General features: G+C 36.5%; 1 long non-coding RNA gene across 1 annotated transcript; it reads left to right on the top strand.

The window, feature by feature from the left end:
* The first annotated feature begins 4,047 nt into the window (after positions 1 to 4,047).
* On the top strand, positions 4,048 to 11,576 carry LOC139132424 (uncharacterized). The gene is made up of 3 exons (XR_011552285.1): positions 4,048 to 4,376; positions 10,790 to 10,983; positions 11,059 to 11,576. It is a non-coding gene; the product is annotated as an uncharacterized lncRNA (long non-coding RNA).
* The last annotated feature ends 1,364 nt before the right edge of the window (positions 11,577 to 12,940 follow it).

Genomic DNA, 12,940 nt, shown 5'->3' with positions numbered 1-12,940 from the left:
CAGGTCCCTGTAGTTTGTAAGAATTCCGAAGATGTTAGATTAGAGGTTGGACAGTGTGTAGATGATATACGTCGATGGATGACGTCTAACATGCTAATTCTGAACGATGGCAAAACAGAGGTGGTTCAGTTTTCGTCACGTTTCCGAAACGATGGAACAACTGAGCTGAAATCCCTTAGAGTCAGCGTGTTTGATATAATTCCACCAACGTCAGTGAAAAAGCTGGTTTCATGACGAGTCAAGTTAATAGTATAAATTGCAAAAATGCAATTTTCGCTTTGCATAAATTTTGAAAAATTCGTAAGCTTATTGATGCAAAAACCTACAGAGAAATTAGTACATGCTTTTGTAACACCCAGGCTGGATTATTGCAACAGCCTCCTTTATGGAATTCAAAATTACCAGCTAGATAAAAAAATCAGTCAGTCCAAAATGCCGCCGGACGCCTAATTACAGGCACAAGAAAATTTGAGCATATTTCACGTGTTCATTTTAAACTTCATTGTTACCTGTAAAGAAAAGGATTAAGTTTAAAGTAATCTTCCTTACATTCACAATTCTGAGTGGTAATTATCCAGATTACTTGAGGTCGTTGATCGACATACAGACACCACGTCGTACTCTTCGTTCATCAAATTAGGTTCTTTTAACTAGGTGTGATACAAGGTACACTGCTTCAAATCATGGCTTTCGTGCTTTTTCAGTTGCTGCCCAAATGTTGTGGAATGAACTCCCTTTTGATATTACTGTACGAGATTGTTCGATTGTATATTTTAAATGCCATTTGAAAACTTGTCTTTTTAGAGATTGTTATGCCACCTGTTTGTGATCCGTAATTTTTTTTTTATTTATTTCAGAGCACTGAGACGTAGTGTATAAATAATGAATAACAATAACAAGGATATTCAAGGAATGTTCACCGACACAATTCCGACGTTTGGTTTAAAATTGATGAAAGATATGCTAACATTTAACATTGGACGCCACATGTAGTGCAAAGCAAGCTGAAAAACACCACAGTGAATTTATAAATTATCATAATCATGATGACAATTTATTCTTTTTCAATGCTTCTCTGCCTTGACTTACATTCGATACTGATTATGTAACATTATTGTAATGAATGCACATTTCTACCATTCCTAACTCCCAAAATCATTGTAACACACAATAAAAAAACTCTATTAGCTGTTATTTTGATGTATGTCCCTGCTGGTTTTGTTCTTTTTTTTGTAAAATGTAGTGACTGTGTTCTACCTCAAAGCAATCTCGAAATGCCAATTAAGGGTTCGAAATTTCGACAAAGTTTGATACATGTTTATCTGTTTTGATCGAAACGACACGTGATAATATAAACAAGTTCGGGATCCTGCAACCTGGCCAGAGGGAATTCGCATTCGTAGATTTTACTAGGACTGTGCACGACACTACGCCCTTCATCATACAATTGTCGCGGGATAAACTCGTCCATAGACTCTGTTAAAATACTTAGTGATTCTCATGACATTATACTCCTTGAAGAACATCGGCTGAACCAAGCGGAACTCACGTTGCTTTCAAACATTCACCAGGACTTCAATGCGTGTGGTGTTTCTGCCATGGACGATAGTTCGGGAATTCGAATTGGACGTCCGTTTGGTGAGGTAGCTATCATGTGGCGTAAGTCTTTGGGACAAAATGTCACGATAAAGTATCTGAATGAAACTTAACTCATTGGTGCTGAAAAAATTGCACCTTTAGCGAATTTATTTATTATTTGCATCTAAGCTTATTTACCAATATGTTCAAATGACAATTATGATAGTTTCGTGGCCTATTTACCAAAAATCAATAATATTATTAATGAAGTTGATACTTCTAATGTTATTGTCCTCGGGGACTTCAACGTCAATCTACCCGTGGGTACTTGTACAATGTTTGGGGTAGAGCTTGGTATTTTTGTAGTGAAAACAATCTTCACATTTCTGACGTTGAAAAGCTTGGTATGAAAGACGATAATTTTACGTTTATCAGTGTCAGTGAAGTTCATGGTAGTTTTAGTTGGTTGGATTATGTTTTAAGTACGCATGTAGTGCATACGGCTATTTCTGATATCAGTATTTTGCATGACTGCGTATCTTTCGATCACGACATGCATGACGGGACATTCTGAAAACGCAATACACTTGACTTTCTTGTACAGTTCTAGTGAAAGAGATGTATAATTATGTGGTTATCAACAACTTGCTGGAATTTATGTACTCCTACGCTTTAGTATTGTCGCATCTTTGGCAATACCCTTTCTGTACGATGTACTCGCATTCTTTTTGAATTAAGCCAGGCCTCATAGTACTTTACAGTAACATCATTTTGAAATCATATGACAATATGGTTAAAATTTACAGCATTAATCGTCACGCATAAATGTAAGTGGTCGGACCGCAAGCTGCGGTATCGGTGAACCATCCGCCATTACAATCAGTAGTCTCCTCATTCATAGTAAGTACTCTCTGTAAACTCTTTCATAACTGTTCAGGTGTTGATCGATTCTTGCTTGCCGAAATTGCTAGCTCGGCAAAAGTAAAGAATAAACGTCTGCTTTTTTTGAAAGTCGTGATTCTGATTGTGAAATAATATTTGACACATACGCAATTGAAAAGTCACCGTGACCCAGTTGGCATAAGAATGGTTTCAGTTTTAAAAAGTTCAAGTTGCCTTACGCTTGTGTTATGACCAACTTGTAATTCTTAATGATAAGATCAATGTTTTAGAATGTAAAGTAAGTCTAATAAGAAAACATAATGTTACTAATCTCAGCTTGCATTGTTTGTGTCATTGACTTTGCAGGAACAAAAACGGCAAGTCTGATTATTTTGTCTAGTTATTGTCAAGTCTATACTCATGTAACAAATGCACCAATACCGATATTTCTTTATGCATTGAAGTATAAATTACAGGATGGCTATGACCTACATCTTATAGCCACGTATGTCTCTCGTCTCGATTACTCATTTATTTTTATCACATTTGTTTTATGTATGAAAGATGCGTTTGTATCCCCGCTTAGAACACCAACTTAAGATATAACGAGAATATAATCAGTCTGCTTGCCAAACTGAAAGACTGACTTCGAAATATATTAATCAACGGCATCACAAAGATTTGCTGACCGTCATGTCACTCATTCTCAATTTCAATCGAGCTGGACGAGTAGCAGCCTTCATTCAGCGATAAAACAAAATATGCGATTAACAATAAGAAATAATACAGCCGTTTTAATGGTAATGGGTAAAAATAGTAAGAAGCTACTGCAGGAGAGGAAACATGTCTTGGTACAGTTACTCTTATACTTGGGAATTTGTTTGATTTGTGAAGGCCGAGAACACGACGTCGTAATTAATAATGAAAGTGAGAATGTTATCTGAAGTCAGTAAGGTGTTAAACTGATTCCAATCTTTACTTTTTCGAAGCATAAAAATGTAGTTACCGGCAGAGTCGAAAAAATCAGAGTTTGAGAAACAGTGACGTTTAGGTATGATCTAAAAGGTTTGCACGACAAAATATTGGCACAGTGTCTGTGACATGTTTATTTACTACAGGAATAGAATATTTTTCTGAATGCATACATCTCGTATGTGAGCGCCATTCAAGAAGGTTTTAGATCTTATCTTATTATTCGTTTTTGCGTTTGGATACTAGTTGGTCCAGGAGAACTGTTCTCTCATCGTGGTCTGGCGGCGCTGTAATACTTGTGACTACCTAATTGAATGCATCTGATGGCTATTGTTTTCTCTGATTAAAGACTTTACCAAAAGATGATTTACTTTATCACTTATTGCTGTTTCCGTGGTACTCATTAAAGGGATTATATCACCAGTGTGCTTGTCATTTATATCATCTGCGTATTGTAAACGTACACATTGTGTTATAATTTAGGTCTGGGATACCAGACCGGGAGACGGCTGACAGGTCAAGTATTTTGCATATTGTAAGTGCTTCATCTGGTTGTCATAAAATTCTTTCAATCAGCTCTTCGAGGTCGTGGTTACGATTTAGCATCACCAGAGGAAAACACGATACAAACTGTTTGGCAGGAATTCTTGTCCACTTCTGCGTTCGGGTCGGTGCATGCAGTACAACAACTTACAGAAGATGATTTGCCCAGCATAGATTGTAACTTATCACTCCAATCAACCAACCATAATGGAACATGGACATTTTCCGACTGCTGTGTCAACTGTATCTACATATCTATACGAATCAGCAAAGCGACTGAAGTGGTCTCGCGTTACCAACTCTTACAGCAATCGTCGTATTGCTGAGTCTTGAAACTATCCACATCACCTCTTGGTCAACGAGTCAACAAGACATCTGCCGTGAGTCTATACATTCGTAATGTACGTTTAACATATCATCACTGCCTACCAGAATGATTGTAGTGATGCATAGTAACGTATTGTTGTAATGCACGGTTAATAGAGTGACCGGCTTGTTCGCTGTTTATTTTGTTGGTGTAAGGGACTGGTCAGCTTCTTTGCGGGAAGGGGGGTAGGGGGGGGTAGAGTATTTTTTTGGCGAACATTAAAAAATGGCTGATCCCATTCCAACTGTTGAAAACAGGATGGTGACCTTCCACCGAGCCAAAATAACGAAAAAGGTGAAAAATTTTACACACAAACACACATATGATGTTGTCTCAAGGAGGACAACAACCTAAAATCATCAGACAGTTTCATAAAGCTATGTCAAGACATCCTCAACTTTTTGAAAAATTCAACGTAACACCGAAAGACATCATATATAACATAAGACTCAGAATAACTTAAGGTGTGGTGGTACCTGATCAGTACTGCTTGGGGAGCCAAGGCAGTTGACTGTATTGTTTTCAAACCACCGAAACAGTCGCCTTGGTAAATAACTGATGAACACCTAGGATATTTTGATGATGTTATTTCTTTGCTGTATATTAATTGTTATAAACTAATCCTGCTGATGTCATATCTTCATCATTCATATGACACAATCATAGAGAACCCATCATGATCTATTGCTTGCACTTGCATGACATTACTTTACATCATTGCTGTATTTATTTCTATCCAAGTGAATTTAAAGTGTTTAACTACTTTTTACTATATATATATATATATATATATATATATATATATATATATATATACACACATACACTATCTCATACACACACACATATATATTTTATATATATAATATATATATATATATATATATATATATATATATATATATATATATATATATATATATATATATATATATATTTAAGCATGCGGTTCGACTGGTCAAATACAAAATACCCAATACAAAAGCAGAGCAAAATATATAAGAGTTTCTAAAGAAATGATTTTACAATTTTACCTCTACAACGTTGTTTCATGAGCCGCTGGTCTCGCTCGTCAGGAGACTATACTGGTCGTACTGGTACGCTTATTGGTACGTCTATTACAACCAGTCTAGTCTCTTAAAAAGCGAGTCTAGCGGCTCAACGTTGTACATATATATATAGATATATATATAGATATATCTATATATATAATTGCTGACAAATCAACACTGAAGATAGATAGATAGATAGATAGACAGATGGATAGATAGATAGATAGATAGATAGATAGATAGACAGACAGACAGATAGATAGATAGATAGATAGATATATAGATGTGTCCTTGCTTGAAACTATAGTACTCGATGCTAAAAGTAGAGCGTTGTGAATAATAATTACTAGTACTTCAAGTTCAAAGTAATAACATCTGTAACATATGTTTCATGCATCTGGCAATTTTCAATTCAGACTAGTTTTTTCATTTACTTTCATTTATACGGCTGGGACGTACCATTGTTATATAGTTCTTGGTGGTGTTGAAATTCGATAAATAGTATTTGTTTAGATGGCGACACTTTAAAACCAACTCAGATTTTTTGTTTAACTTGTACAGCGCAGATTAGCCGACATTGATTGTGTGTAGCTTTTCTGATATCCTTGCTCATGTTGGAGTAACTCGGTGCTCTATAATTGACCATGATACATCAAATTCTAATAGGATGATGCAATTCGTTACTAGAATGATGCATTTTTGCAATTATGACCCCGTGTCCTGATTCAACAACTCACTGACCCTCTATTAAGCATTTCAAAAACATGGTGAACCCTCCATTATCAAAGTAAAAAACAGAGTGACCCATAGGAATCCCCTTGCCGAAGAAACCGATTAGTTTCTAATAATGGGTAGTGGACCAGTTGAAACATGTTCGGCTTTTCTAATTCCTAGTTGGTTGATTTGTTTTCAACTACATATTGTGAGATGTTTTGGAAAACGCATCTTTAATGTGCGTACAAGTTTGGTTTGTTAAACCCCCTTTGACATGCTAAGATGCAGGTGACTGGTACCGGAAGTGTCACTCAAATACAACTCAGTGGACTACGGTTGACTACAGTATGTAATAGTGTTGATTTTGTGGAAAGATTTTTCAGTACTTGACCACAGTTTGTCCGGAAGAACAAAGGAAGGGGTTTTAGTCACGTGACACAGGAAAGAGATCGATCCCGATTCATTAGAGTTTACATATATTGAAGCCAGTCGAGCAGATAGACAGACAGGCAGACAGACTGGTGAACAGACGGACAACAGGCATAGACAGAAAGCAAAGTGACAGCGACAGAGGAGGCTCAAAAATGTCTGAAAGGTATACTTGTATTGATTAGCAGTAGGTATCCATCGATACACAGACAAATTCTGTGATCGATAGAAATAAGCAATTATATACTTCGACGGCATTGTATGATTCTATTATTAAACTGAGGTATTATGTTACGGCGCCATTATTCAATGCAGTCAATGATTTCATACAGATAAAACTACACGCAACGGATATTTATTCTACGAGTCACACTTTCAACGAATTAAAAAGTTGTAAAATATTGATGGTTTAATTTGCACATCGGAACGAAAGCGTTTGCATGTAACGTATATTATGATGTTGTGGCAGGCCTATTTGAACACAAAGTAAGTTTTCCTGCGAACTATAACACGCTGTAATGCGTCAATGATCTTTCCTCTACGTAGAAATCAATTCTTGTCTGCATAATTAGCGTTTACCGGAACACTGATCGATTACACAGAGTATAAAGAAGAGAAACACAATGTTATTTGTTTCTATTGGCCGAAAAGTATAATCACATAAGTCACCTGCCGTGTTATACCTATGATATTAGAATAAAGAAGCTAGTCGGTTGCTTTCTATCTATCCACAAATCATTGACCTAATAATATCAAAGCTAATATCGTTTCATGTAATCACTCATGGTTATCTCTAAATCGATGTTTAAATAACACGATTGGAACTGTTGTGGGATAATTGGATGGTAAGTAATGTCGATTTAAAATGTGATCTCATCTGCTTTTCTTTTTACATTACACACTTGTTTTGATGAGTAATTTGTATTATTGCAACATTAAAGTATCTGGCACCTACAACTTTTGAGAAATTTAAAAATTATGAAAATCCAATTATCCCTAATTAGTTCAAATCGTGTTAAATTGTTCAAATAATACAATATAAATTATTACGTCATTTATTCCACATGAACGACGTACCGTTATCAGCCACTTCCCAGTATCTCATACATGAACAACTTCGCTTTGCGACGAAATAGAGAAAATGGCCAGCATGCAGCAATCGCAGACAAAATTTTCGCCGGCGAGTAATTCTCGTCAGTGGAAATCGAACATGTCTTTGATGTTTTTTGAATGAGTTGCGAATAGCATATGCTGTCGAGATAATTCTTTTTAAAATTTTGATGGGGTGACCGATGGCAAACTGAAGATTGAATAGGAGTTTGGACATTCGAGGGTTGAATCAAATCATTGCAGCTTATGAAAAACTGCATATTCGATAATCCCGTCAGGCACTTTTAGGCACATTCTTATGTTGCGCATCCGCTTTCACGGTGGCGCTATGATGTAACGTTTGTTCCTGCAAGTGGGTACTAATGGGCTACACACTAAGCTGTATGACAAAGGGATGATTTTGATTTCGAAATCATAAATTATCCCCACTTATCAAGTAATAATTCCATCTGCACCTGCTTATGGTGTGCATGTGTCTCAACTTCTCAGATATTGTAGGGCTTGTGATTCCTACGCGGATTTTCAAATGAGACACAGCTTATTGGTATCAAAACTAGTGAGACAGGGATATACATCCAAAAGACTCGTGAGGACTTTCAAAAAGTTCTACGGTCGAAATAATGACATTGTGGCCAAATATAACACTCCGGTCACTCAAATGATTAGTGACAGCATTCCCGGCTTTGACTTACAGTGATTCATATACTGTATCACTTCATACAATATTTAGACAATTTTGGGACCAATCCTGACGGGTGTAGCATGCTAGCAGGGTACGCTTACCCATTCCGGACACCTGGTACCACCACTAACTATCAGTGGTTCAGGATGGTCCTACTTAAATTTGTACATCTCAAATGTCCCATGGACCTGGTAATGTATTACCTTGAATGGAAATGATTATTGGACCAGTTTAATGTCATATTGCTAATGGGTAATTCATGCCAGCGATTCAAAGAGTCGTGTCATTAATATGAGCACGGTCTCTCTATAACCGTGCCTTGAGTCAACATATTTTGTTTGCAGATCAACTACGGCATTTTTTTATCTTACTTTGGCTTCAATATGAAAATGCAGTACCTGACAGGGAATATAAACTTCTATGGCCCCAATGATTTGAACTTTAGGCCGCGTTCCCAAACAACGATTAAGGGTAGGGGTGGGTGGTGGAGTAATCGCGATTGAAATATTATCTTTTTTCAGATCCCCGGCAATACCCTCAAAATAATTCAAGCCCTCCTGTATATATGATCAAAATTTTGCAAGTCCCCCTCCCAAAATTATCATATTGCCGCTTATTTATTAGTGATACACGCAAAGTAAAAATAAACATGTTTTGGGCAATTATGCTTGCAGCTGTTCGACACTACCTATTGTTAGCAGTTTGTAGAGCCATATTCCTATGGCAAGTTCTTAAATATTAATTCATTTTAAAATGCATCAGCGGACTTTTTGGATTTACCAGTCTAAGTCGATTTGAGTTAATCCAACTCTGGCCAGGTCAATAGCACATGTTGACGAGCACAATGATGATCATGAAAGAGTATGCAAATTGTGAAATCCTGCCTACATTTTGCCAAATTGTGAAAAGCTGATAACTGTGACATAGTAAAAATATTTTGTCAAAAGTACAAGACATATATGACTTAGACGCTGCTTAAAATTGACAATACCGGAAGGTTAAAATATTCCATAAAATAAACGTTTTAATCTCTGAAATTTTGGAGTCTTTACTGTTCAAAACTTCCACTTTTGCGTTATTTTACGATGTGAGAATATGAAAATCTAGAAAATCAAGTTTGGTGACCCCATCTATTTTCTTTAATATTTGATTACTCTCAAATGCCAGAATTCAGAAATTCCTAATACTTTCAAGTCTCCTGGTCTTCCATATAACTACAGTGCGTTTCACCTAGGTACCGCAACTCAGCGTATGAGACGGACAGAATCCACGTACAAAACACACGATTAGCTTGGGTATCACGGACACATTTCAAAGCCACCGACTTGTCGATTAATTACAGTAAACCAGCAGGGGGCAGCTGCTGTCTAGACTGAGAGATAAACAGTTGACTAGACTTGATCTACAATGTAACTGTTTCTTTTACAATTTCAGCTAAGAGTTCAAGAGGTGAAGGTATTCTCAACAGAAACTAACTGAAAAGCCACACATTGTAGATCAAATGTATCTCTCAGTCTAGACAGAGCGGCTGCCCCATGCTGGTTTACTGTAATTAATCAATGAGTCGGTGACTTTCAAATGTGTCGTGACACCCAAGCTTATCGTTTGTTTTGTACGTGGATTGTGTCCGTCTCATACACTGAGTTGCGGTACCTAGGTGAAACGCACTGGTCTTCCATATTAGGTGTTGCTCTCTTGTATACAAGTATATTTCACTGTCATGAGCGTCATTTTTACTCAAACTTGTCTTCAACTACATCAGAGTCAAAGCTATCTCTGTCACTACCAGTATGCAGTGACAGTGACACTGCAGTACCAAGGCTGTAAGCTTAGTTGTATTAACTTTGATAATTTTAACGATGTTTTTATTCAGTTTATACAACTGTGTTCTTGTTCTAATCCCTATAACATGTTGAACTGTCTAGAATTCAGCTTGCCAACACAGCTCGTTTATGTATACCGTGCATTTGTATCACTGACAATTTAATTGTTTTCTTAATTTTAATTCAACTGTCACCCTATACATATATATAAGCTTACAGGCTTTGCTCACAAACTGAATATTGTATGTTTCAGCATGTTGTAGGGAGATAGCGAGAAACTGTATTTGATATATTGTATAGAAATATTAAAAAACCTGTCAACAATTGTAGCTTCTGCTCCGTTACTAGGTTTTTTTTTCAAAATATCATACGTTTAGATTTTCTGGAGATAAAAGTCATGAAATGTGACAAAATTGTTGTAGATTTGGTTTAATTATTACTAACATTAGAAGAATTGGATGGCATTGTCATAGATTGTCATTCATTTTTGTATAGAATCACCTGCCAAACCTTGGAATAGGAAAATTTAAAAAGTAAAAGGGAACCAAAAGAATTTCAGGCCCCTTATAGGTAGAGCAAAACTTTAAGGTCCACCCTCTACTCCCCCTAATTTTTCCAAACCTCTGAATTCCTCCAGCCCCCGCACCGTTTTGTTGATTGTGTGAAAACTTTTGAAGAAAGAAATTATGATCACCGATTGCTATGAAAGTCTTGAACAACAAGAAGGCAGAGCACAAAGTCCGTTAAGTTCATGATTAACAGAGGAGGTACATCCCGCCGATAGCAAAACTCCCTTCTAGTAGCTCTACCGCTGATAATGGTGCATAACAGGTGAGTTAGAAGTTTGATTTTTTATGCAATAATCTCTCTTTCAAGAGATATTGAAATTTTATTCCTTTCTAAAAGTGTGTGACAATGCTCTCTTCCCAGATCGTATTCACCAGAAAGCAGCGTCGAAAATCCGCATATTTGATGAATATTTTACATCGGAATTCCACCAACCTTCCCGTTTTGAGTGAACAGTAGAAGTACTTTGTTTGGTCCTCTTTCGTCATCCAGGTACAATGGAACTATGAAAAAAGAGACTTGTGAAGACAAACGCGCAAGTAAATTCAAGTGAATTGCTTAATCGAGATTTGAATTTAACTCAATTGGACGATTTTGTGATTTTTTAAAGTTCAAGTACATCCTTTTTCTTAATTTTGAATGACAGCTGCTGTCACACACAGGGCATACTGAATGGGATTTTTTTAAATCGATGTGAATTGGAGTGCAGTTATCATTAAACACGATTGGAACTAATTATTGATAATTTGATGATGAAGTAATGTCGATTTAATCTACAAATGTTATCTCCTCTGCTTTTCTTTTATATTACACACTTGCTTTATGTGTAATTTGCAATATTGCAACATTCATCTATATGGCACCTAATACTTTTGAGAAATTTAAACAATACGAAAATCCAATTATCCAAAATTAGTTCCAATCGTGTTATTATTTTTATAATAAAATGTTTGTCTTTACATTGGTATTTTTCACAATCCATACTAGTTTCCAGTTGTGATTGAATGTAAATTGTATGAAGCAGACTTATGGATCAATGTTTATATCTTAAAGACTGTATATACTCTTCTTGCAAGAAAAAATATAGACTTTGGCCGAAGTGCCGGCGAACTGTTTGTCAGCAAAAATTATTGTTGATTATGTCATGCAGGGCTGCCGTGAATCGATCCTTCAATTGGAAAATTTGGATTTCTCGATAGTGTAATGGAACTGTAGATGCAGTTTTCGTTTACTCAGCGCTGGAAAGAAATATTCATTTACTGAATGACAAAGGAAAAGTAACATATGCAAAGAGCTGAAAGTGTTTTTTTAGTCGCGATTTTGTATTGAATAGTGCGTTCTCGTAATATTGCATCGCGAGTCTCAGTAAAGCTGGTGGCAATCGGCCGCATGGTGGCGCCATAACGCAAATTCACCAAATACTACTCGTACAAAAGACAAGCAAGGCAGCCCTTTGTCCTGGTGACTTGGAACATCATGTTTTTTACTGTTGTAGGCTACAAGACAATTATGACTTCTGTTTGTGACTTCTGAATGTTATTTAAAAGGTAACACTGACAGACCAAAAAGTCAAAGCTCTTTTTGCTAAAAAATATTTGTATTCAATAACCGTGTTCTCGGAATATTGCATCGCGTGTCTCGGCAAAGCATAGACTTTAAAAACGTTTTTAAGGTCTATGGGCAAAGCTGATGACAACCGGCCGCATGGTGGCGCCATAACGCAAAATTATCAAATTAGAGAAGCAAGGCAGTACCTTGTCACGATGAGTCAGCACATCTTGTTTTTACTGTTTTACAGGACAAAAGCAATCCTGATTCGGGTCCGATTTGTAAAGATTTACCGCGATGAAACAAAGAATTTAATCAATAGCATAGATGTATTGGCTATGGTAAATTACTATAAATAGGCCCTATGTGTTTCTTGAAATTTTCAAGGAGTGTTCATACATTATGGTTTTCAAAACATCGCACCGTTTTTACTGAAAAAATTGCATTCAATAACCACCTCTGTGTTGTATCTGCAGTGCATTCTGTCAGTGACAAAGTCTTGTATGCTGTTCCTTTAAACCCAAGTGCCTGTATCTTTTTTTTCATACCCCCCCCCCCCACCGAGTGAAATGCAACTAACCTTGATGTACCTACTGAAGCGTGACCGCAGAAGCTCTTTTAAACAATTGCCACGCTCGCGCAACGAAGTTCTAACAACTTTGTATTCTTCTAG

Source organism: Ptychodera flava, chromosome 5 (assembly GCF_041260155.1).
Source record: "Ptychodera flava strain L36383 chromosome 5, AS_Pfla_20210202, whole genome shotgun sequence".
NCBI lineage: Eukaryota > Metazoa > Hemichordata > Enteropneusta > Ptychoderidae > Ptychodera > Ptychodera flava.
Note: the sequence above shows the minus strand (reverse complement) of the source record. Positions and strands in the feature narration are given on the sequence as shown.